We start from the raw sequence: 24,767 nt of genomic DNA, 5'->3' as shown, positions 1-24,767 counted from the left end.
TCATGACACGTCCTATCACCTCCTTGGCTGCTCTATGCCTTCTTTCTTACCCCGTTTGTCTTGTCCTTTTTGGATTAGGAAGTATCTTTACTTTTTATACCTTTCTGATACCTAACAACTACTGCAGAGTAGTGGAAACAAATACAGATTTGGGATATTGAGGGAAAAACAAAACATAACAACAAAGATCTGTTGTTGTAGCAGCAGTATCATTTGAGGAATGTTAACCAGTACTCCCTTAGTGCAACTCACTAAAATAAAATAAATAGTATTCTGACAAATACATAGAAGCAAGTTTGAACAGTTTTCCTTGTAGCTATTAGGGTATATTCTTTTGCAGAAGAAACAAGACAAGCATGGTTAAAATCTTTTCAAACCTATTCACAGGAGAACATTAATCTCCAGGAAGCATAATAAACACAGACTTTGATTTCCCTTTCCTTCTTTATATAGACAACCCAAGAAATGCTGTGGAAAATGGGGAAACCAGAAGCCAGACAGGAAGCAATATACAGAATCTAAAGTACTTTAGGTCTTGTTAGCATTAGATAACCATATGGTTCTACAGAAACCATAGAATAACAGCCACTCTAATTATAGATCAGTGATGAAAGCAAGCTTAACCTTAACCCCATTAAAACAGCAGCTGAGGAGATCTCATCACAATGGAAGAATGCAGTAGAATATAAAGGATGCCCTGAGAGTGATCTCTAAAGATCCATGGTAACAACCTGTATATGGTCTTACAACAGATGTGCGTACTGGGTTTGTTTTTAACATGCATTAGCTTGGTTGCTATTCTTGTCACAGTAATGAAGATCCTGAATCCTTGCCTTGGACAAGATTTTTTCACACAGTTGCAAGCTTTGTTACCTGCTGTTCATGACAATTTCTTAATTCTGCTGATGTGTGCTTTATGTCTTTTCCCCCATCAGCTAACTAATTGAAATGCCAGATATTCAAAGTTTAAGCTGTGCATAATTTTGCGCATGAGGCAATTCCTTTCCTTGTAGGCTATTCACTGGGACTACTCACCATTTCACTGTCTGCAGTAACTTAGCTCCTGGTGTCCCCTCTGCTGACAGTATTCCAGTACAGTAGCTGAATGTCATTTGACAGGGATAAAGATCATTTGTCTCAGAGGAACTGGGGAAACTTACTGATGGAATCTATCATGTGCTTTCAGTGCCTTCCGCTTCTTGACTTCAGCTCTTCACCACTTCAGTTCTTTGTTGACTTTATCTAAAGGAAAAGCCTCTAGCCCACAAAGCAGACTGAACTTTTATAAGAAGCTTCCAATATATATAGAAATACCCTTAATCTTTCCACTAGAAGAATATTAAAATTTTAGCCAAGAAATAGTAACCCATGTTAGGGATCTTATTTTTGTTCTTTTGTTGATAATTTTAAGTGTTTGTTTTATGGTAGAAATCTGGTCAATGAATGAATTTCTCTGGTGGTATAAGTCTGCTAGATGGAGGTCCGTATGGTTACTCTAGTTTATGTACATTAAAAATGGAAACTAGCATGCCTTCAGAGAAAGTCCCATGGTTCAGACTGTTTACAAACATAACTTGTGCTTTGCTAACACTTCTGTCGTATTTCCTACACTCGTATTTGGATTCTGTTATGAGTAAGCAGCAAAGAAATTACCAGCTATTGCGTGGCCTTATCACACTCTTAGTTAATCATCTTTCTAAAAAGCTTGAGCCTATCTGATTGTTTATGTTGATATGTAGCAGACTCTCCAGTAATATTATTGAAGTATACCAGTAAAAGCTGGAATTGTCCTGACAAGATGACGTTTGGATCCAGATCAGGTTCACACTAAATTGTTATTGATATTGTATGAGAGAATGAATTGGTACTTCGTATCTGACAGGATTAATTTTCCTGATATGTTTTAGATTTTGTCTGTAAAATACTTAGGAGAAAACATCTGAAAAGCTTTTGCATATAGTATCTAGCATAAGTGGTCATGAAATGTAAATTCACTCGTCATGAAGTATAAAAAAGAAAATGAGACTTTTAAGCAATCCCCTTTTTCCTCTAATTAAATCCTGTTGTGAATGAGCTTCAAGTTTTGAAGTACAATTCAAGTTTGATGAGCTAATGACATTTTGACTTGGATTTCTGTAACAGGAAGTGGGACAGAGTATTTGACTGATGTAATAACATCTCTGATTACAGAGAGATACATTTGCCCTTGTAAACTAAGTTATCATGTTTATGTGAGCTAATACCTGAAGTCATACTAAATGGGTGTTTCAATACTTCAGAGAATTACTGGAGTGTTTAGACTTCTTCCAGGAATACAGCCTTCAACTCTGGTGCAAGAGTTATCTCAAAGAAGTGTTACAGTCCACATTTGTATGCCAAAATGTAAAATAGTGAGCCATTTCCCAGGAGCAAGGGAAATTACTGAAGGTAACAGAGTACGAGGTTGCTGTCTCCTAGAATCTAACAGAGGTTGAGTCTTGCACAGGGTTTTCCTCCAGGAATTTTCCGTCCAATATTCATTCTACCAAAGGAATCCTCATTTAGAGAGAAAAAATGAAGATTACTTCTTCTGTCCTCTCATGGCCCTTGCAGTCATACAAAAGAAACTAAAATTAAAGGGTTAATATTCTGAGATCAGCACCACATGATGACACACGCATTTCAGCAGAATTGCACTTGACCTTTAAATAATTCTATAAACAGTGCCTGAAAAAATGTTAGCGGATGTTCAGTAAAAGAAAAAGCAATGTTCATTAAACGTTTGTACAGTTTGATGTAGAAAACAAATGAGCAACTGCTTGGTTGAAGAGGCCATCAGAGTCTAAATCTATCTGGGTTTCACAAACCTTGGGTGCACTGTGAGTGAATTGTTGATTCTTTTCCTTCCTTCCTTCCTTCCTTCCTTCCTTCCTTCCTTCCTTCCTTCCTTCCTTCCTTCCTTCCTTCCTTCCTTCCTTCCTTCCTTCCTTCCTTCCTTCCTTCCTTCTCCTTCTCTCCTTCCCTCCTTCCTTCCCTCCCTCCCTCCCTCCCTCCCTCCCTCCCTCCTTCCTTCCTTCCTTCCTTCCTTCCTTCCTTCCTTCTCCTTCTCTCCTTCCCTCCTTCCTTCCCTCCCTCCCTCCCTCCCTCCCTCCCTCCTTCCTTCCTTCCTTCCTTTCTTCCTTCTTGATTCATTGAGCAGAGTTGGACACTGCTACAGTATGCCTTCTGTACTAATCAGATTAAAATTGGACTTCATGTGACTGTCCTCAAGTTCTTGAATAGCCATAAAGTTCTAAGCTATTTTAAAAGATTTCAACGCTCCTTTCTTACCAAAATGGGGGCTATCAGTTGAAATGTTGACATTTTATAAAAAATTGTTCAATAAACAATTCAAAAGTGCCACAATAAATCTGTAAGAAGTATGGAGGAGCAAAACTATTGTTTCAAGGAAATATTTATATACCCCTGGTTATACATCAGGTATAGTTTTTCTCTCTCCAGACTTTTTGCATAGTATCATTATTTTTCCCTACCATAGTAGGAACTATTTCCTTAAGTGTGTTCCACTGTACTTTTTGGCATATGGGTTTTGTTTTGTCATTTAAACTTTACTACGTTACTTCCATTACACTGCTAATATTATGAAACACATCATTATATTCATCCTGAGTATCACAGCTCCACAAGATCAAATCTCACCAGTCTTGTGTCTGAAAATCAGTTCTAAGTGAAACCAACATAAGCAGTATTTCTCCTACCTCCTTGCCTTTCCCTTGACTGCCACAAAAGATGCTAATATGGTTTTGCTCTTTTTTCCTTTTTTTTTTTTTTTCTTCATCTGTGGGAGGAATTTCACATTTGGTTTCTACATTTGCTTGCTGGATTCTTTTTTGTGGCACACAGCTCAGGAAATGTCACTTCCATGTGTCTCTGGATGCCTGTCTGAAAAACAAAACAAAACAAAACATCTTCTTAATATTCACCATTAATGACTTTTACCTCTATACAGGATTTTCCCTAACTGACACATAAATATTTACATACATAAATATTTACATACAGTTTTAACAAGTACTGAAGTGAACACTTCCTAGTATTGGTTTTAAGGCAAGTATTGCTATATTTTGTATTGAATATTCTTGAAGAATTTGTGATAATGCTTGTTTTTTAATTAATTAATGTTTCAATAGTGCCTTAAAAATTTGTTTTGTCTGTTCTTTATTTGCCTTTTCTTTCCTGAGTAAAATTATACTGCCAGTGAGTTACAAGAATTGTGATTGATAATACATACTTAGAATCCTGTTAATACCACAATAATGCCACCAACACGCTGTCTATTTCTACCTTAAAGAGAAGTTTGTGCTCTTATACTATCTATTCTTAACTTTTTGGAATGAGGAGTGTGGATTGTTTTAGCAACAATACAAATTTTATAAGGAATGTTAGTTTTTGCAATTATACCTATATTGCAGTGGCTGCAGCTCATGTTTCCTGCACTAATGTTGCAATATCTATTTGGAAAAACATGACAGTACAGAGTAGAGCAGCTGGATGCTCAGTGTGAGCCAGCCACCTAAATTTCTACTCAATATGTGAAGTGTTTCTTAAAGCCCAAGCTAAGCTTCATGCTCTTGCTGTCTCACTCCCATATGTCAGCAAAAATGATGCCTGGCCACTCATGAAGGTTGGTCTTCTGGCCTTCAGAGGGCCTTTGAGGACAATATGCCATGGGTTCTACAGCAGCATAAGATGAGCAATATCTGCAAGGAGTGAGTTGTGGGCCACCAGGAAAAAATCACAGGGTTTAAACTGAGAATCCTCTTATATACTGCAATTTTCACAGATATTTCTAACAAGAAGAGGAAGAACTGAGGAAAAGATTTCTCTGAATTGGCCTATGTATCTGAAAGAGGAGGGTGGCATTCACTAGTTTTTATCTAGCATCAATATATCGAGTCTGAAATTATTAAGCTGCTCGAAAAATCTTGAAATTTGAAAAATAAAACTTCTGAGAAGGGTGTTTTGGTGGTGGAGTTCTCCCATTTCACTGAAGAATGATCCTCAGGATTCTTTCAGAGGAAATAGAAACTCACAGTCAAACTGAGTAATAACTGTGAGAAAAAGGAATAAGTAAATGGAGAAAGGGAATAAAAAGAACATAGTCCCTCCTTCAGCAGAGAGAAGGATCACAATCCTGTTGTAAATATTGAAATGAAGTATAGGAGAAGGTAGAAAGAGATGGAATAGTCAAAGAAGGAGAAAGTTAACTTGGCATTTGAACCTGTCAGTTCCTTCTACCAGAGACCGTCTCAGATTATAACATTCATCCTAGGAAATCTTTCCAGAGAGCTGGAAGGCTCATCCCTTTTCCCTGTGGTTAAACCTTGTGAAGCAGAATGAAAAGATCAAAATGCTGACAGCCCATGGCGGCTGCCCCCATTGGGTCAGCTCTTCCCTCTGCCTATGCAGCTGGATGGCCGCTGTTTGATTCACACTGTTAAGCTGGTGGAAAGAGTGCTAGTGTGGAAGGAGCTGCCCCTCCTTCCTTGGCTGTCAGCTGGACTGAGAAACATTAGAAGGCTTCGTTTGTAACTGCTTCCCAATTGCTTTGCTTAGTCTATAGGAAGAATGCAAGTGCTGGATTAGACAGGCAGGATGTAAACGTTCTGTGTGCAGTAGGGTGGGCCTTGTTTGACCTGCTGCTCTTGGCTTGGCCATACATCTTTTAGAGTTCTGAGAAATGAGATTTTTTACATGTAGCAATTGTTGTTAAATGTTTTTTCTTTTATTATATGTAAACATTGCTTTATGCTAACAATGTAAAGTATTTCAAGTGTTATTTTGTAGAAAGTGTTGCAATTGAGTTTATTTCAGTATTTCTGATATTCTTGGAAGCAACGCTGAACAGTACTTTGTACAAATAAGTCTATAGAAAAGATATTCTCTAACTGTATCAGACTTTCCCCTGCAAACTCCTGGACTCATGATTATTTGCTGTGTGCCAGCTCTCAATAAACTGAATGAGTTGAAGGTGTTCATCTCTATTCAAGGTTATGGCTGGTAACTGGAAAATAGTTATCTGAAGATGCACGTCACTAAATCCATCCCTGGTGGCCCATAATTAATAACATTCAGATGACCTCACTCACTTCCTTTAATGAGTGATTTAACATCCCAAGCACTTGCAACTATTTAGCATTTCAAATATGTTAATGTTCTGAACATTTTATGGGAGAAGAACATTTGAATAATTTACCATAAATATTTTTCAAAAATTTTATTGTTGTTACCAAATCTGGCGTGGCCCATTTGCTTCATCATATTGCCTAAAACTGCAGCTGCACACCACAAACAAAAGAGGATTAAAGCCAGAGTAGCTCATTTCTGGATCTGCATATAATCTGTTTCACTTGCTGTCAAATACCATGAAGTTGATGTGTCTTTTGGGAAAGGTGTATAGTTTCTTTTTAAGCTAACATGAAGACTAAAGCAGTAGAAGTTATTTATTTAGTAATTTATGTTGGCAACCAGACACTGCAGTACTATATATCTGAAAAACAAACAATCAACAAACTACTGGTGAAACCTGCAGACCCTCCTCTGTGTTAAATCTTAACTCCCATTTCCCATGAAGACAAGGGTAAATTCAAAGTTTTTCAAATTAGATAGGTCTTTACCTTCAACACGATGCTCTTGCATACTACCACAGAAGGCTTGGCTTGTCATAAAGAATGCTTTATTGAAGACCTGGAAAATTCAAGCCAAGTGTCATAAGGGTGACATGTTAGATCTACATCATATTATGAAAAGAAAGTGATCTCACTCATAACTGGATTTTTTTTTTTTTTAAACAAGTTAAAAAATATGAAAATACACATTCACACAAGGAGAAAGCAGTTACACTCTTTAGACACACAAACCAAAAAATAACTCTATAGCTTTTGACCTGCTGGTCATAATCTGATACTTATGCAATGTAGCATTCAAACTCATTGCAAAATGTCAACAAGAAAAAGATGAGGAATCAAAAAAAAAAAAATCAGCTTTTATAATGTCACAGACATACACTGTCATTACAGTATGCTAAGGATCTTTTTTTTCTTTTTTTCTTTTTTTTGGTAGGAATATTTTTGTTTTAAATGGTACCCAGATGTTCAAATTTGAGACTATATTGACAAATGATGATCTGTATAACTGGAATCAAGTGTTTTAATGTGCTCTCTTCATCTTCTAGCACTTCTGTACGTATGGTGTGGTCTTTAGCTCCTAAATGGGTGTATGAGGGCGCATCGGACAAAAGAGGGTAGGCAGTGCAGAACTGTATAACTTCTGAATGTTTTAGGGCCTTTTTAGGTGGCCAGTCACTTGTTACATACCATTATAAAACTCCATCCACTGATTGCATCCAGCCCAACAATGTGCAGTGAACGGGAATGCTTTTTCTTGTTCCCTAGTTCTTTAAAAAAAAACACACCAAAAACAAACAAACAAAAAACCACAATATCCAAATTTAGTTGAAAGTCCTCATTCACAGCAATTTGTTATGGTCAGTTAACAAGCTCAGAATCTGACTAGCTCAATTCCATTTTGAAATCTATTGGCTTTAACTACATGTTATTGAAATGCTTTTGGTGTTTGGCAGATTAGAGTGGCCTCACATATTAACATAGTCATCAGAATGCAGGGTCTGCTATGGTAAAGATGTTTTCCCTAAAGGCTTCCCCTGATGGAGTGGATGCTAATGTGGATTCAGGCCTAGAACAATTTAGCAATGTTGGAAGAGGAAACAGAGGAAAGAATACTGAATTTTGCCTTTGTTACTTTCTCCCTCTCCAGATAGTGAAATGATAACAGAAAAGCAAGCAAGAATCTTACCTCTATTTGCACACAGGGACTAGATTTTAAGGGCTTTGCTGTCATAAAATGCAGGTTTGTTCCTCCTTACATTTCTGAAAACAGCACTGTGATTTATTCATTTTCACACAAGTTACATAAAGCCCCAGAGAAAGTTACAGGTGAATATGTAGGCCTATCAAGAAACACAATTTCCACACAAAATTTTCTACACAAAATAAGCATTCTTTTGCGTAGGCACAAGTGCAAATAGGGTTGAAAATGAGTTTCAAAATCTAGCAGGGAGTTAAGACATTGTCGGCAGGAAAGAAAGGGATGTTTCGTGATTGTCTGCTGAGGTGTGTTGGGTTTAATTGCCGAAGGTTTAGTAGCAGGGGCCTGCAGGGGTGGCCTCTGTGAGCAGAGCCCAGCATGTCAGACCAGAGCCAGCTCCAGCCAGCTCCAAAAGGGACCTGCCGCTGGCCAGAACCGAGCCAGTGAGTGACGCTCGTTGGGCCTTGGGGAGAGCAGTTTGAAGAAAGGGAAAGAACCTGCCGTGCAACAGCAGCTGGGAGAGAGAGAGTGAGGAAATGTGAGAGAACCAGCCCTGCAGCCCCCAAGGTCAGTGCAGCAGGAGGGCAGGAGGTGCTCCAGGCACGCAGCAGCAGTTCCCCTGCAGCCTGTGGAGAGGCCCCTGGTGGAGCAGGCTGTCCCCCTGCAGCCCATGGGTCCCACACGGAGCAGATCTCCACGCTGCAGCCCGTGGAGGAGCCCCCGGTGGAGCAGGTGGATGTGGCCTGGAGGAGGCCGTGGCCCATGGAGAGCCCCCGCAGGAGCAGGCCCCGGGCCGGAGCTGCAGCCCGTGGAGAGGAGCCCACGCAGGAGCAGGGGTCTGGAGGGAGCTGCCGCCCGTGGGGGACCTGTGTGGAGCAGTTTGCTCCGGGGGGATGGACCCGGTGGTACAGAGCCATGTTGGAACAGTTGTTGAAGAGCTGCTGCCTGTGGGAAGCCCACGCAGGATCAGTTTGGGAAGGATGGCATCCTGTGGGAGGGACCCAATGTTGGAGCAGGGGCAGGGAATGACTGTGAAGGAGTGGAGAAGACGAAGTGTCAGGGACTGACCGCAGCCCCCATTCCTCCTTCCCCTGTGCCACTTGGTGGGAGGACATAGAGGGTGGATGGGGGAAGGATGTTTTTAGTTTGCTTTTAGTTTCTCACTGCTCGAGTGTGTTAGTAATAGGCAATAAATTACATTAATCTCTGTATGCTGATTCTGTTTTGCCCGTGATGGTGATTGGTGCATGACCTCCCTGTCCTTACTTCAGCCCTTGAGCCCTTCCCATTGTATTTTCCCATCGTATTCCCCTCCTCCTTTTCCTTTGAGGAAGGGAAATGAGAGTGGTTGTGGTGGAGTTCAGCTGCCCAGAAGGGTAAAACCACCACCTGAGGTGAGTCTGTGAAATGAGAGCTCTAATTTGGTAAAAAAAAATATATAAAAAAATTGTTCTTTCTCAAATAATAATTGCCTGACAGGATTTCCTCCCCAACAGGTGAAAAAAAACAAACAATATAAACCGAATTTGAGCACTCTGTAACAGTAAGATAAGATGCCAGATCTGAAGGTAATATTAAAAATTTCAATTTCCAGATTTTGACTAATAAATTAGTCAGAAGAGCTTGATTTCATTTCAAGACTTATTTTATTTTATTTTATTTTTATTTTTATTTTTTCCCTTATATCATATCCAGGTGTACAGCAGAGATTCTTTCTTCCAAAAGAGAGTGAAAATCAATTAACATTCTATCATGAGATAGCTGTTACCTGAATACAAAACATTGCACAGAAGAGAAGTAAACTAGATGGGAAACTTTCTCTTCCTAATGTTTTAGTTGAAGCTGCTATTCGAATAAGAAGTGTAACTGCATCATTGTATTCAGATGCTAAAGAAGAGACTAAGTCCCTTTGAATTGTGTTTGGAAACTCTCTAAAGTTTCTCAGATCCCAAGGCAAAGTTGTATGGTAGATATTCTAGCAGTTTGTTTTTCTGGCAAGAAAACCATCATAAAGGCTAAGAAAAGCCACATGTTACACTAATTATGAAGTTCCTGCACACAGTGAATCCAAGATCACTGGAGGTACTTTTAGCATATTTTTCTGTGAGCTCAGAGAATGTAAAATACAATACAGAAAAAAGAATCCCTCTTTAATAACTGAATTGCAGCTATACCTATGAAAAGTGTCAAGTGCTGTCACCATAAGAGAAGTCTATGATATATCTACTGAATGGTTTAGCTCTACCAATGTTCAGCTCCCACTACTGAACAGCAAACATACTTGCGTCTGACCATCTGGAACATCTCTTTGGAATATTTCTTTGGATTTTGCATTTCTGAGACACTTTTTACAAATCTAGAAACTATTGACAAACTATACATGTTCTATTCTAGAACAGATATTTCTTTACAATCTTAAGTAATATTAATCTGAAAAGAGAAACCCCTGCTTAAGGCTGTCATCTCTCCTTGTATTATCACAGTTAATAGAAATATTAGATTTCAGAAGAATGCATATGTGTGATGTTAAGTATATCCTGTGAGATACATAATCCAGAAATGTTCCTAAAAACTCAGATCAGGAAACTTACTGGGCATTTGCTTGATGTTCTTTGAAGATTCCATGTATTGACTTATGACAATGTCTGAGGGGACAGATTCTGAAGTACTTGAATGTCAGATCAGTCAGATAGTCAGATGTGAGATTACTAGCCTCATCCCATCTGAAATGGAGGCTAGCCAATGGGTGATTTCCCCTTTTCTATTAGAAACCAATTTAAATAGTAATTCAGCATTAAAAAAAGTTGAAAAAATAGCTCAGTCTTCATCAAGTGATTACTCTTACTGACATGCATATGTCATACATATAAGAGCATGCTGTGATCTGATCCCCTGTACTGATTTCCCTGTGTCCAAGATGTCAGGGAAACATCTCCCCTGAATGTTTGCTTAATTTTGTCATTTTTGTGTGAATAAGAACATCTCTTGAGATACAAAATGAGTGTAAAACATTATCTAGAAGTACTTTAGATTGGACACAACTGGAGTTGTGTTAGCAATTTTTAGTTAAAGCAATTTTTTGTTGTCATCTGCATTTTCTTTGGAAAAAATGCTGCTTTTCACATTGAGAATTTCCATATTTGCTGTCTGGTTGAGAGAATTTTTTGGAAAGTCTGAGGTTTCATAAATGGACATGGTACTCTATCCACCATTATAGTTTGTGCTGGTAAATGTTTCCCACTACTTTTGTTGTTTAGACAGAAAGCTGCATTTCTTCATCCATCATGAGGGCAGAGTTGAGGTTAGGTCAAATGATGCGTGCATAGTGTTTCTCAGCTGTTGTTTAAGCAAGCTTTAGCTGTTTCTGCAGCTAATTTAGAGTTCTTTGATCTGTCTAATTCACTATAAATATAGCGAAGATGTAACCGTGATCAAGGCTGAAAGCAAAATATACTGACCTTCGTTACCTCTGTGCTAGAATAATGATGGGGGGCAGTAAAGGAAGGAAAACAGGAACAATGAATTAAAGTATAAAGAACCTGATTCTTCACTTATACCAGTTTGTTACAGTGAATTCCGTCTACTTCAGGAAATTTATATCTGATTTACAATGGTGTGTGAGATAGCAAAAACAAGCTTCATATAATTGTGGAGAAAACTAGAAGGAGCAATGATTCAGATTTTGCACTTCTCACGAACCGTGAATAAGTTAGATTAAATATATTACCGTAGGTTGGACCTGGGAAATGTTCAGATAAAGGCTTCTTTAGGAAAGAAAACTCTATAGGCTAATTTGTGATTTAGTAAAAAACAGTCTTGCATGAGCACAGAGCTCATTGTCCACCCCACAGCTCATGGCCTTTTGCTGTCAGGCAGAGAAGAAACAGTATAGCACTGTAGTAAATTTTTAACATGGCAATTTTACTTTCTACCATTTATCCGTTTAGATTTTCACTTCCAAATCTGCTTTTGCTAATGTTACTATGTGTCAACCAAAAGGCAGAATTTTCTTCTGTTGGAAAAGCACTTTTTATAATTTTTGTGGAGTCTGGCAATAGTGTGGGAATAGGTTGTATAACACAGTTGTAACACAGTGGTCTTATGGAAAGAAATATACCCAAAAAACTCAGAAACCTTTTTGAAACTGGTCAGGCTCTATCATTATAGAAATCAGTGCTGCGAAATCAAGTGTCTTCTAATGTAGCTGAGTTTTTTATACCACTCATGAATTACACTGAGCTTATGAAGAGGAATAAGAGCTCCCGTTATGCTATTCTGTTCGTTTAGAGCTATCCAGCTACATCTATGTTTACTTCACTCTGTATCTCTTTCTAGATGGGTCATATTCCTCTTTTAATGTTAACGGTTTTAGAAAACTGTTTTCTGTTCTTGCTTGAGACTGTCTTGAGATGAAGGTTCTAGATGAAGATTCCTGTAATAACCATGTTTATACCATGCAGAAATCACTTTATAACACGTCAGAATTGTAGTAGGGTGATGGTTGAACCAGATGATCTTGAAGGTCTTTTCCAACCTTAATTTTCTATTCCTCCTCTCCTCTCCTCTCCTCTCCTCTCCTCTCCTCTCCTCTCCTCTCCTCTCCTCTCCTCTCCTCTCCTCTCCTCTCCTCTCCTCTCCTCTCCTCTCCTCTCCTCTCCTCTCCTCTCCTCTCCTCTCCTCTCCTCTCCTCTCCTCTCCTCTCCTCTCCTCTCCCCTCCCCTCCCCTCCTCTCCCCTCCCCTCCCCTCCCCTCCCCTCCCCTCCCCTCCCCTCCCCTCCCCTCCTCTCCTCTCCTCTCCTCTCCTCTCCTCTCCTCATTACAAGCCCCATACTTCGAAACACAGACTGAATTAATTTTTTATATTTTAAAAATAAAAAGTATTGCAAACAATTCTCTGCCAAGCCAAAACATCAAAAATAAAAATGGAGTTCAGATAATCTCATGAATTCAGAACCTTGTGTATTCAAAACACCTGAACCTTTCTAAACATAATCTGTAATGAATATTAAATTCAATCGGTCTTGAATTAGACTTTTTCTTTCCTATTCTGATAAAGATTTAAACAATTTATATTTAAAATATTTTGCATATCAGAGCTAGTTAAAATTATAGAAAAAAATACAAGAGGAAAGTATGTTTTTCAAATGCCAGCTTCTTAAATGTAGAAGAGGCATAAGCAGTTTCAGATTAGCGCACAATAAAAGACAAATGTGGATCCTCAGTATACCTTTTCAGAAAAGGAATAAAGTATTCTCACTAATTCTATTTATTTTTCCACACTGATAAGTAGAGATTTAACAGTAATGTAAGGGTTGAATTCATTTTCCACATGTTAAAGTTAGGCATCTACTTAAAAGTTAGGCATGTGGGCTGCCTGTGTAGTCAGTCAATACCACAAGGACTTGTGCAATAACCCTGCCTCAGTCTGGCATCACTCAGATGATAAAAACTCTCCCAGTGATCATCAAATCCAAGCTGTCTCTGTGAGATTGCTTATCGTTTGGAAAGACATTTAGTCTTGTGGAAAGGTTTTCAAGGGGGAAAGAGGTCATCACTTTCCTATATAAGCCATTACAAACGATAAATACCGTGGGGACATTCAAAAAACCCAATGAGTCTGTTTTGAATTTGATTAACATCAACTTCCAGGATACTTATTAATACAAGTTTACAAGAGCAAAGCTTGTTGCTGCCAGAGATCTTCTGCTATATATTCTTGGGAGTTTTTGCAAAACTTTGCAAGTGTGAGAGGAAATAATTATATTTGTTATTAGAAAGTGCTGATGTTGGCTCTATCTAGACTGTGGAGCAAGTACTTTCTGCATTTTGGCCATGTTCAAAATTCAAATGGAAAATAAAAGTTGGGTGCACAGCCGAAGAGAAACCTACAGCGTGCTTCAGTATGTTCCCTAGACTGGATCAATCAGAAGTAAGACTGCTGAGTGCATTGCAAAGCACAGTTGCCCTGTGGAATGGTTGCAGTCAGTAAATTCTAGCCCTCATATTTAGTATTCACAGGGGAAGAACAGATTAAGAATGCTGGTTTCTTCTTTCATGAAATATTAGAGTTGTATGACAGAAAAGGCTACTGGGATGTTTACTTCTGCAAATTATCGGCTTTGTTTCCGTCAAGATGCTGATGCCTTTGTTCTCATAACTGAAGTGTTCCAGCTCATATAAACTATGTACCTACCAAAACCTACTTTCCTAGAGTTGGTGCCTGCTTTTCAGATTGAGTATCTCTCATGTTGTCTAGACTACAGGCAGACATATCTTTAAAGCATCTGTAAACTCAGCTGTAAGTTCTCTTGCTATATCTGGGGAAGACCTTGATATATCATTGTAATTGTAAAGGATTTCATACTAATCTAATTTCAAGATACATTTAATCTGATTAATAGGATCTACAGTTTTCTATTCGTGATTGTTGTTGTTTAACCTGGCCGGCAGCTAAGCCCCACACAGCCATTCGCACACTCCCCTTACCCACACTGGGATGGGGGAAAGAATCAGCAAAAAGGTAAAACTCATGGGCTGAGATAAAGACAGTTTAATAGGACAGAATAAGAAGGAAAAATAACAAACCAGGGAAAAAAAATAAATAAAAAATTAACAAGTCTCCTGTGTCTTCCAGCATGGTTACCTTTAAACCAGGAATGTTATGTGGCTCTCTGTGAATTTCATTTGTTTCTGATTTTGCTCTCTAAAAGAGCACATGAATGGCCAGAAATTTAGTCTTTAAAAATCCTATTGACCAACATTATCTACTTTCCATGCCTGCACCATTACTGGGGGTCCAATCAGATTGGATAATAGGTGCTGGTGATTTACCTGCATGCATGTAACTTATTCAACAATTTTATCTGAGTAAAACTTAAGTATATATGTGACTTGATATAACAGTAAATCTACAGTTTAAAGCTGAAATGCATTAATCTTGGGCGAAATATAGCCATGGGCAACCACATAGTTGGTTGGAATTCAGTAGCTAAAAAGAGGAAATCATTCTATTTGAATGCAACTAGGATACAGGGACTATTGCGTTATTTTTGTGAGCAGAGCTATTTAGAAAATTAAATGCCTCTAAATATTCATAGCGTCAGTTTAATATTGCATCAAAGGACGGCAGACAGTGGCTGACTTACCTAGCCAGAAATGCTACAGACATTTCCAAGGTTAAAACAAATTTAGTTCTTTGTTGTGCATTTACTAAGTGAAAAGTATGTGACTTTGATGATAATGTGGTGCAATAAAAATGAAATCTGTGAAAGTTTCTTCCTGCCAAGCACACTACTCTGCAGACACTATGGAACCATCAACCAAGGTAAAATAAAAATAAAAATAAAAAAATCAAAATCAGTTTCTTAACTTTAAGAAAAATACATTGACTTTTTTGATTGTTTGTAACAATTAAATAATGTATGAGATGCTTATAGTGCACAGAGAGAAAACATACAATGCAACTCCTTGTTGTTCGCAGTACTATTGTCCTCAGATGTGTCTAGAAACTGTTACCAAGTATGGAAATGACAGCTAAAAGAAAGGAAGAACTGAATGTAGAAGGGAATTTTATTAGAAGTTTTATGCAACTTTTTTACTTTTTCTTTTTTTTTCTTTTTTACTTTTTACTCCCCTCCCTCCCCTCTCTGACTCCTCAGGTCCCTCAAACAGGCCAATGTAACAAGCTTTCAGGATCATTAAAAGGACTGTGAAAAGTCTTGATAAAATAAGAAGATAAACACTGTCTGAACTTCACTGAAGTCATTGTTAATGAAGTTATAGAAACCTTGCTTTTCAAAGAAAATATTGATAAATGTATTATTATTATTATTATTATTATTATTATTATTATTATTATTTTATGGGACGAGGAACAATCAGACAAGGTGAGGTCAGGAGGAAATAATTTGGGGGTTTCAGGAAAAGTGAGTTCCACACGGAAAATTGTATGGGACACATTGAAACAGGCTTATGGAATAAGGCAGAAGTAGATAGGAGTTACCTGCTAGGTGTGTATGTGGCCCCACACAGAGATGGACTTGGAAGACTGGAGTAATCATCTGGAAAGATGATTAACAAACAAGGAGTCTGGCAACGACAGGAAAAAATTGCATCCAGTGAGCACAGCAAATCAAGATGAGGGCCCTGATCCGGCAATATTATGTGCATGTTTAACTATACCTTTGGGACTTGTTGGATTTATAGGAAGTACTCACATAAATAAGGTGAACTGTCTGCAGAGTTGAGGCAAAGGGCCAAAGCATCTGTCCTCAATCTTATAATACAGTGATGCAAAATAAATTACCTGAAAAGTAATGGAACCTTTAATTCCAGTACTCTGAGCCTTTAATTCCTCAGTGTATTATATGTGGATTCATTACGATATATGCACTGAGTCTATTTAAACAGCTAATACAGCATGTAAAATAAACTTTTCTGATGTAGGAAATACATTCTCATCTAAGTGAAAACTGAACTCATTTTCTTTCATAATCTGGTTTATGTCTTCCACATGACCCAAATGATTAAGGCCAAGTGGTATATAATTTTTGTAGTACTTGCTGTAATAGTCATGGTTTTAGTTGGTATAAACCTTAAATGTCACTACAGATGAGGAAAATATATTTTGTTTTTAAGCAGAAATTGTCCTTTTAAGTTAAGGTTGAAGAAACTGCATAATAATTTTTGCATGATGTTAAAAACTAATCTTGATTTCTCTTGTTGCTCTGCAGTGTTTCATACAAAAAACATTGAAGATCGTATCTACAGCTGACAATGATGTAGTTTGTTGTAGACTATTAGTGTAAAGATAATGTATAGTGTCAAGTGCAAATCTACCTGAATGTCAAGCCTTGAACAAAATTTAAGGGTATTGGTAGATGAGACATCCATGGATTAACTTCTAATTAATTATTTAGGAAGGATTCAAAACATGCTTCCTGGAAAAAAAGCAAAAATTGAATGTGAAGCAGGTATTTCAGGTAGTTATATTAATGCTTATTGTGACTGACATTTTCAATGAAAACTGAGGGCTATAAAGGTCAGAAAAATGGTGAGAGAAATAACATTTCTTTTTCTGGAATAGCAGCTATAAAAAGATCTTTAGTCGCCTGGATATCTTAAAATGGGTTAAACTCCAAAGTTTAGCAGAAGCTGGAAAAATCAGCAGATACTTCCAACGTGTGTGCTCTTCCATTTTTGTTGAATGCAATAGAAAATTATGATCTAGAGAGAAAATGGGGTACAATATGCTAAGATTAATAGTATTTGTTTGTAATAAATCTTCCAGTTTTAACGGATTTTGAGTGCTGCTGAGAACATAGTCTTTGATGTACAAGTTTAAACCCCTCTGACAGTATCAGAGTTACAAAGCTGTATATTTCAGTTGTCTTCACGTTTTGCAGTTTCTGGACCTTTGAGGCTTCCATTTTCTGATGGCTTCTTTATTTTTACTACTTTCTTTTAGGGTGTGTTAGGCTAGAGTTATTGCAGGTTTACTCACCTCAGTGCTCACCTCAGGTCTTTGCAATTCTCGCAGGTTGTTTTTTTTTTTTTTTTTAATTTTAATTTTCTTCAGGTGCTGGCTGTTCTCCATCCTCTGGTACTTCAGATATTCAAGGATGCACACTGTGAGCCATCTTAATAGTTTGCTGCTACAGCCCTATATTCCGAGCTTGCAAAGACATGAACTGTTTACATTCATATTTAGCAAACACTGATGGTTAATATCTGCTCTTCTGTTAAATGGTGAGAAAATCGATGCTTTGCATTTCCCTTCTTAATTTTATCCCAAATCTCAAAGGCTCTGCTTTATGTCCTGGGTTAATAGCCCTTCAAAATTTTAATTTAAAAATCATCTGGGCATTTGGGCAGAAACCCCATATAATTCTTTCAGAACTGACATGTCTCTTGCAGTGGAATACCTGGCCTAGAAACATTCCACAGTCTGCTTGGTCCCACAACTGAGAAAGTGATATTGGTCAGCATAGAGGAAGGAGTAGAAGCTAGTCCTACACAAGGATACTCCCTGTGAATATATTTTTGAGATCTTGAGATATATCAGGTGAAACTTTAGCTTTGTGAAGATAATGGGAAAAACTGAAGATTTTGATATGTAAACAAATCCTAGGTTTTTGACCAATGTCATTCACTTTGCCTCTGACAAATAAAAACTTACATCTCGGTCCCATTAATCTTGTTCTCATTTATGACTGAAAAAAGCAACACTGAGCTTTTATTTGAATATTTCACAAATTAGGATTCTGGGCAGCCCTCATAAACCCTGAAAATTAACTTCTGAATTCCCTTAAACTTCAATACTACTGCTAAGCAGTTTAAAAACATTGTTGATACAGAGGCTTATTAATTACTAGTATAGTCTTTGTAATTGCCTAGTCTAGAAATTGATGAACAAAGTCATTTTAGAAAGCAATCAATTTGAAATCTAATTTGTTGGCGAAATGAACCATATAAACAAAATGCCACTTGCAGTTTGACTAAAATGAGATGTGCTTAACGAGCCTATCATCATCTGTGATATTCATCATGATGGGTCACAGTTACATAAAATGTTATAAATCTGAACCAATGCACATAATACTGTATTCTGGAAAGAATAAAACATAAAACAGATGGCTGCCCCATGGAAACATCCTAAAATCTCACATGTTCTATTCATTGACTTTTGGGCATATGTACTGAAACAGAGTAGGGAAAAAAAAAGGAAAAAAAAAAGCAGATGTCCTTTCTGCATTGCATTGTACCCTAGCATTCATATTGGATGTTGGGATCAAGGAGGCAGAGATGCTAGATTTGAGCAGCAAAACACAAAGCAAAATGATGCACAATTTATCATTTTTCTTGCATGGGTCTAGAGCCAAGTGTTTGAAGAGCAAATTTTAATACAGTGGCAAAGTCAATACTCGTATCCATGAGGTAAAAAACAGATACTTCCATGCAACATGGTGGAACTTGTGGAAGCCTGAGGACTTTGGAATTAGTAGTGATGAATAAGTGCTATAAATAAAGCTATAAGTAAAAATGAAGATATGGTTGGATACAAAAAAGACTCTGAAGGGGCTAAAGGGATGACCTGCCTGATAATATGAGGTCTAGTTTCTATTTTTTCAGTGCATAGCTAACCAGACAGCATGTCTCCTCCCTCCCGACTCATGACCCTGTCTTTCTTTGAAATGTCCAAAAGAAGAAATCTGTGCCTACAGCTTTCTCATTTAATATCAGATGATTGGATATTTTCCAGCAATCCCTTTTTAGAGAATTATTTATGCAAACATATCTGGTTTTCTAGGAAAAGGGACTTTCTTAAATATGAAAATACTTGTAAATAATGAAGGAGCAAAGTCTCAAGTACAAAAAATCTTTTAAACTTTGTATGGAGCTACAGTGCAAGGTCTTACTGTTAAAGAAGAAGAGGGAAAATAATTAAAAAAGATGGAAAAAAAAAAGAGGAGAGCAAATATATTTGCTATATATTCATTGTCTTCTATGACAGATGCTTACATGTATGTGATGTGTTCTTATATATATGTATGTGTAGACATGTCTGTATGTGTGTAGAAATGTCACGCATCATATATGTGTATATATGTACATATTTCATGATAGAAAGAGAGGTGAGATGCCCTGCTGAAGCTGTTTACTCTGTGCTGTGGAAAGAAATATTCTGCTAGTGTACTAACATATGCAATATTGATGAAATGCAATCTCTGGTAAAAGAAACTAAGTATTTAAAATTAATGTGTACAAATGAGAAAAACAGTAATTTTTGGAGAAATTTTTATTCTTCATTCCTCTCTCTCTCTTTCGTTATCCTGTTATAGGATTGGGAAGCAGAGGGAATCATCTTAAGTAGGAGACCTGATTGTGATCTCCCTTACAATAATATAAATTCATTGTTTTCTATTCATTTATTCCAGATTGACAGCACCACAACAGAGAGCAGAATCAATCCCCTAATCACTGAAGTGTTACCTGATGGTTTTTAAGATAAGAAGAGTCTATTGATCTCTGCTGTCAGAGAAGAGTATCTCAGAGTAGCATGTGCATATAAGTGAGAGAGATGGAATAGCAAATGAATGATCAGTATGGTAAAAATATCTTTCCTTTTATCCAGACAAATGTTTTTCAAGAAGTCTACAAATACCAAAAAAATAAGGGAAAAACTTATTTTGGCTGGGATTATTCTTTTCGCCTGTCTGCACTGACAACAAACAAATGAACAAACCCATGTTTGTCAGGTGCATACCAAATACTACAAACATGGATTAACATGACAAAGAAAAAACGACTCCAGTCATATTAGATCTGACAGAAATCTGCAGGAGTGATGCTGCTCTGCTTCTGATTCTTGAGCTAGCTAAGAGGCCTTGGAGCTGTCTTATACTAAATGTGGCCCCATGGAATGGAAGCTGCTCAAGTCTGTCCACAGATGGATTTGATACAGGTCCTGGTGAAATTCCCAAGCCCTGACAGTTGAGACAAATTAGGATAATTTCAACAGAGATAGTACTTATGGCTTTGGGCAACCTAGTGAAAGGTGTCCCTACTCATGGCAGGGGTATTGGGGCGAAATGATCTTTAAGGTCCCTCCCAACCCAAACCGTTCTGTGATTCTATGATAAGACAAAAACCACGTGGGGACCACAGCAGGCATTTATAGGTGACCCGTTAACACAGAATAACCTGTCTTGTCCTTTCTGGACAGACTTTCTGGAGGCTATTAGCTTTTTTAACATCCAAGCCCTACCTATATAGCTGGCATGTGTTTTCAAGAAGTGTCCTGATTAGCTTAGATCCCAGTTTAATGTGGAAGAGAGTTCCTGAGGAGACAGCTTTGCAAGTTTTGTAATCAATAAGGTTTTCACAGGAAAATTGATCTTAGTAAATTTGCTACCAATGGGCAGTTATAATGATTTTTTCAAATGTTTTCTGAGCAGAAGTAAAGAAATTTCTAAAAAGTCATTATACCTTGTTAATATTCTAATGAGAACTCCACTGGCATATTACATTGCTTGTAATCAACTTATGTGTCTTGTGGCTACTTTATCTTCTAGCGGAGTATTAAAATTAAGGTAATCATTAAATTTGCTTAGGGCTTTTTCCTCACATCTGTTGAAAGGGAGACAAAGTCTAGGGACAATTTTGTTTTCCAAAGGAAAAACAGTGAAAATGTAACACTCTGTACTCATACTTTTTTTTTTTTTTTTTTTAATCTGGAGCCAAAAAAAGATCCTGCCTGAAAAGCTAAGTTAACATTCCCATCTTGCACAGAGAAGTTTAAAAGTGAGGTAACAGAAATAACCTGTCTTTAAAGCTATGATCTCTTACTATTATATCCCTAAGATCTGTATTTTCTGCAGGTACAGCTGCAAATCCTCAAGGAAGCTGACAGGCAGCTGGAGGCTCAGCTGAAGCCCAACCATAAATAAGATAGCTTTAAATAGTCTCAGCAGCATTGTCTCTCCTGTTGTGTTTATTGCATGCTGTAAGAAGCATTGCTTAGCTATGTCTGCAAATAATAAATGGAAGAACTGAGAACTCAAGACTACTGCACTTCTGTATTTTATACTGAAATTAAGAAGGTTTTATAAAGGGGGTGCAGCAATAGAACAGTAAAGCAGAACTGACCATTTAATATTTCTCAAATGACCCTGGTAAGGGATGGCTAAATAAAGGAATTTCCTGTCTAAGAGCAGGAACTTAATTAGACTCACTGTTGCACCAAGCCTTCTTGAGCAAGTTCTATAATTTTCGAGTAATAAATATGCTGAAATGATTTCTTGCATGGGCTGGTTTGTAATTATAACAACTACGGGAATAAACAGTTCTATTTAATTTATGCCAAAGCAAGGGCATCAGTGGCAGATAGAAAGTTATCAGAAATACACTATCACCCTGCTATAGACAATTAATGCTTTTCCTAAAGTATATGAGAGCAATTTATGTGCATTAGTCCATCCTTTCCTAATTTAAGGTTTATGATCCTTGTAATATCAAGATATATGAATTTCAAGGATTATGCATGTCCTTGGATCAAATTTCTCAATAGTCAATGAAGTGTAACAATTAATTATAATAAATAATGCAAGTAGAACTCATGACGAAAGGCTGGGTCAGTAACTGAACAAAATGGACAAGGCTTCTACTCAACGTATTTAATATGCAGAAATATAAGATCAGGGAATTTACTACAAAAAAAAAAAATATATATATAGGTCCATCTGGCATGAAAATGAGCAAAGGAAACATATTTTCACAGTGTCCTTCCTTAGATATTGACAAGGTCATTCAGCATGTCTGAGATAATTCTTTTCTCCAACTAGTCCCAGCTCTAACATTTCACGCATCAAATGATGGCATAACCCTTGCTTTTCTGCTTGGTAGTACTGGCAATGAAGTGAACTTTAGCATCCATTTGCACCATGTGATCCCTCTGTGCCATGAGGTTGTTACCACAGTCATTTAGCTTAGATTCAGTACATAATGACCAGGCTTCTCATATTAGAACCTGTGTCTTAATCATACAAGAGCAAGGTGGATTGCTCATAATGGCAAGAAGCCACCCATCCTCTTAAAATTTTTCTTTGCTTCTTGTATCCGTACAGAAGTCTTAAAAGGTCTTTAAAAGACTTCAGTGACCCATCTGTGCATGCTAAGAAGGCCCACAGGACTGCAGCATCACAATGGCAATAGTAACACGAACATAAAAGACAGTTCACTTCGGTATCAATACACTTAAATTAAAAAATTCTAGAAGATATATATCCAGAGTCCTAGTCATTCTCGTGTATTGCAACACATTTATGCTTCATATACCAGTGCAAACAGATGTGACGTCTGATAGCTAGTGCTGGGAGGAAGGGTCCCTGGATGAAATGTTTACTTCAAAAGACAGTTGGCGCCTAAATGAAATAATATTTGTTGTTATTTTTAGTTTTCTGGTTGATCTCAGAGTTCAGTCTAGATGCTGTCCCTCCATATGGTAACCAGTAAGTTTCAAGTAAGTGAAAATCTGGATAGGAATTGAGCACACATTTTCTAGAGATCAAAAGCTGTTTCTCTAGCTTGTTACTAATCCTTCCAACCCATTTAGCCTTATGCCCCTTCACTTTTAGAATGTAACTAGAATAGAGACACTGTCATAGCAATCAGCAACCTGAATATTTGAGATGCTAAAAATGCTTAAAACCACCTGGCAATTCATCTCAATCATGGCTGTTTTCTTAATGTTTTCTATACTTTCTAGTAGTTCTATACAGCCCCAAGAAAGATGATACTCTCTAAATTCTCAGTTTAATTGAGAGAGTCGTGAAACACATCTTCTCACCAAGGGTAAGAAACTTAGAGGCAAAATCAACTAGTACTATGTGAAAAGTGTTTTGTAACTTCCCTCCTCCAGGTGCTGCACTCTGAAAAGTTCACAGCCAAAAACTCTGCAGTAAGACTAAATCTCAGGGAAGCCCTTGTGCTCCAGCAGTGTCAGAGGGATTCTGATGCCACAGTGACATTTCTCTCCTTTTTAATGGAGACGGTTTATTAGCCTGGGGTGTCCTGGAAAGAACACTTTTTATGGAGACAAGCTTCCTGTGGAAGTGCTGTGTGATGTGTGGACCTTGCATCTAGCACCTGGCGTTTGTGCATGCTAATTCTGGCTTAACTTCTGTTTTATCATCAGACACTAACACTGACTAAATCATGGTTATTCTTTTGCTCCTTGCTGTATCATTTGCTTAATGGATCTTGTGCTATTCCCTGTTTTGATGCTGTCAGTCCTAATGACTTAGGAAATGATGATTGTATGGAATTTTGATCTCTAGGGATGTGAAACCTTCTGTATGACTGAAGAGCATCACCACCATGTCCCTAATCCCCACAGATAGACATTATACTTCATGCCTTTAAAGCTGGCAGTATCATGCGTATGCATAAATGTTTTAAATATAAAGAAAATAAAACTTGGGAGTTCTGTCCAAAGACATATATTGGCCTTCTGGGACTAATATTCCAGGCTTCCTCTACAAAATAGCAGTCTATTGATCTCAAGTTCTCTCTCAAAGTCTGATTTTTCACTTGCCAAAGCAGAGCCACTGTTCTGTTTTATTTATAGGCTCCGGGGAAGGTCACAAAAATATAACTGGGGGCAGGGCGAGGGAGGAGGGGGAAGAGATGACAAAAAAGAAAAACCTTTCTACTTGCTAGTCACATTTTGTTAACTTTTCTCCCTGTTCAAATCCACATCAGCGTCAGTATTTGTTTACTGAAAATATAAGCAACAAATTGCTGTGCTTTGAATTCTTGATTTCAAAGTAAGATTTCTGGGTATCTTATGCAAAAACACACACATAGATATGATACTTCCTAAAATGCAAAACATGAAACCAAATTTCCAGACTGTGTTTGTGTAGATGAAAGAGTAGCCAAAAATGACCTGAACTTAAAATTTTCAAATCTGTGACTTTGGTATGAACAAACCAAAAATGTGCTAGCTTGTATTTGTGAGGTATATGTCTAAGGAAATCTATCTGTATAGCCTTTAGTTCATAGCCAACCTATTCTTTAGCTGCTGCTTAAGAGTATTCTGCACTCGTGGAATATTTGTGAATTGGATAAATTAATTCCTTTGAGGCCCTTTCAGAGTATTCATTATACTGTAGCACACAAATTTTGTAGTGACTTTTAAGTAGAAATGTGCTCCCTAAAATAGTATAGCAAGAGAAAAAAATGGTAGCTGGTTAAGTAGTGTACTGTATGCCTTGAAATTCTTTGTGCTTTGGGATCTGTTTTGAAAGGTTATAAAAAGAGCATTCAGCATTCTAAAGAGAAGTGTTCAAATTTTGCAAGCATTGTTTTCACATTTTGTGTATGCACACACAAACACACAT

The 24,767-nt window shown here is 37.5% G+C and overlaps 1 long non-coding RNA gene across 6 annotated transcripts in view; it reads left to right on the top strand.

Annotated features, from left to right (window-relative positions):
* The window catches only part of LOC310898551, a 134,165-nt gene that overhangs the window by 12,997 nt on the left and 96,401 nt on the right, over nucleotides 1–24,767 (top strand). The gene's annotated exons all lie outside the window — the stretch shown is intronic.

Source organism: Anser anser (assembly GCF_964211835.1).
Source record: "Anser anser genome assembly, chromosome: 4".
Taxonomy (NCBI): Eukaryota; Metazoa; Chordata; class Aves; order Anseriformes; family Anatidae; genus Anser; species Anser anser.
This window is presented reverse-complemented; position numbering and strand designations above follow the sequence as displayed.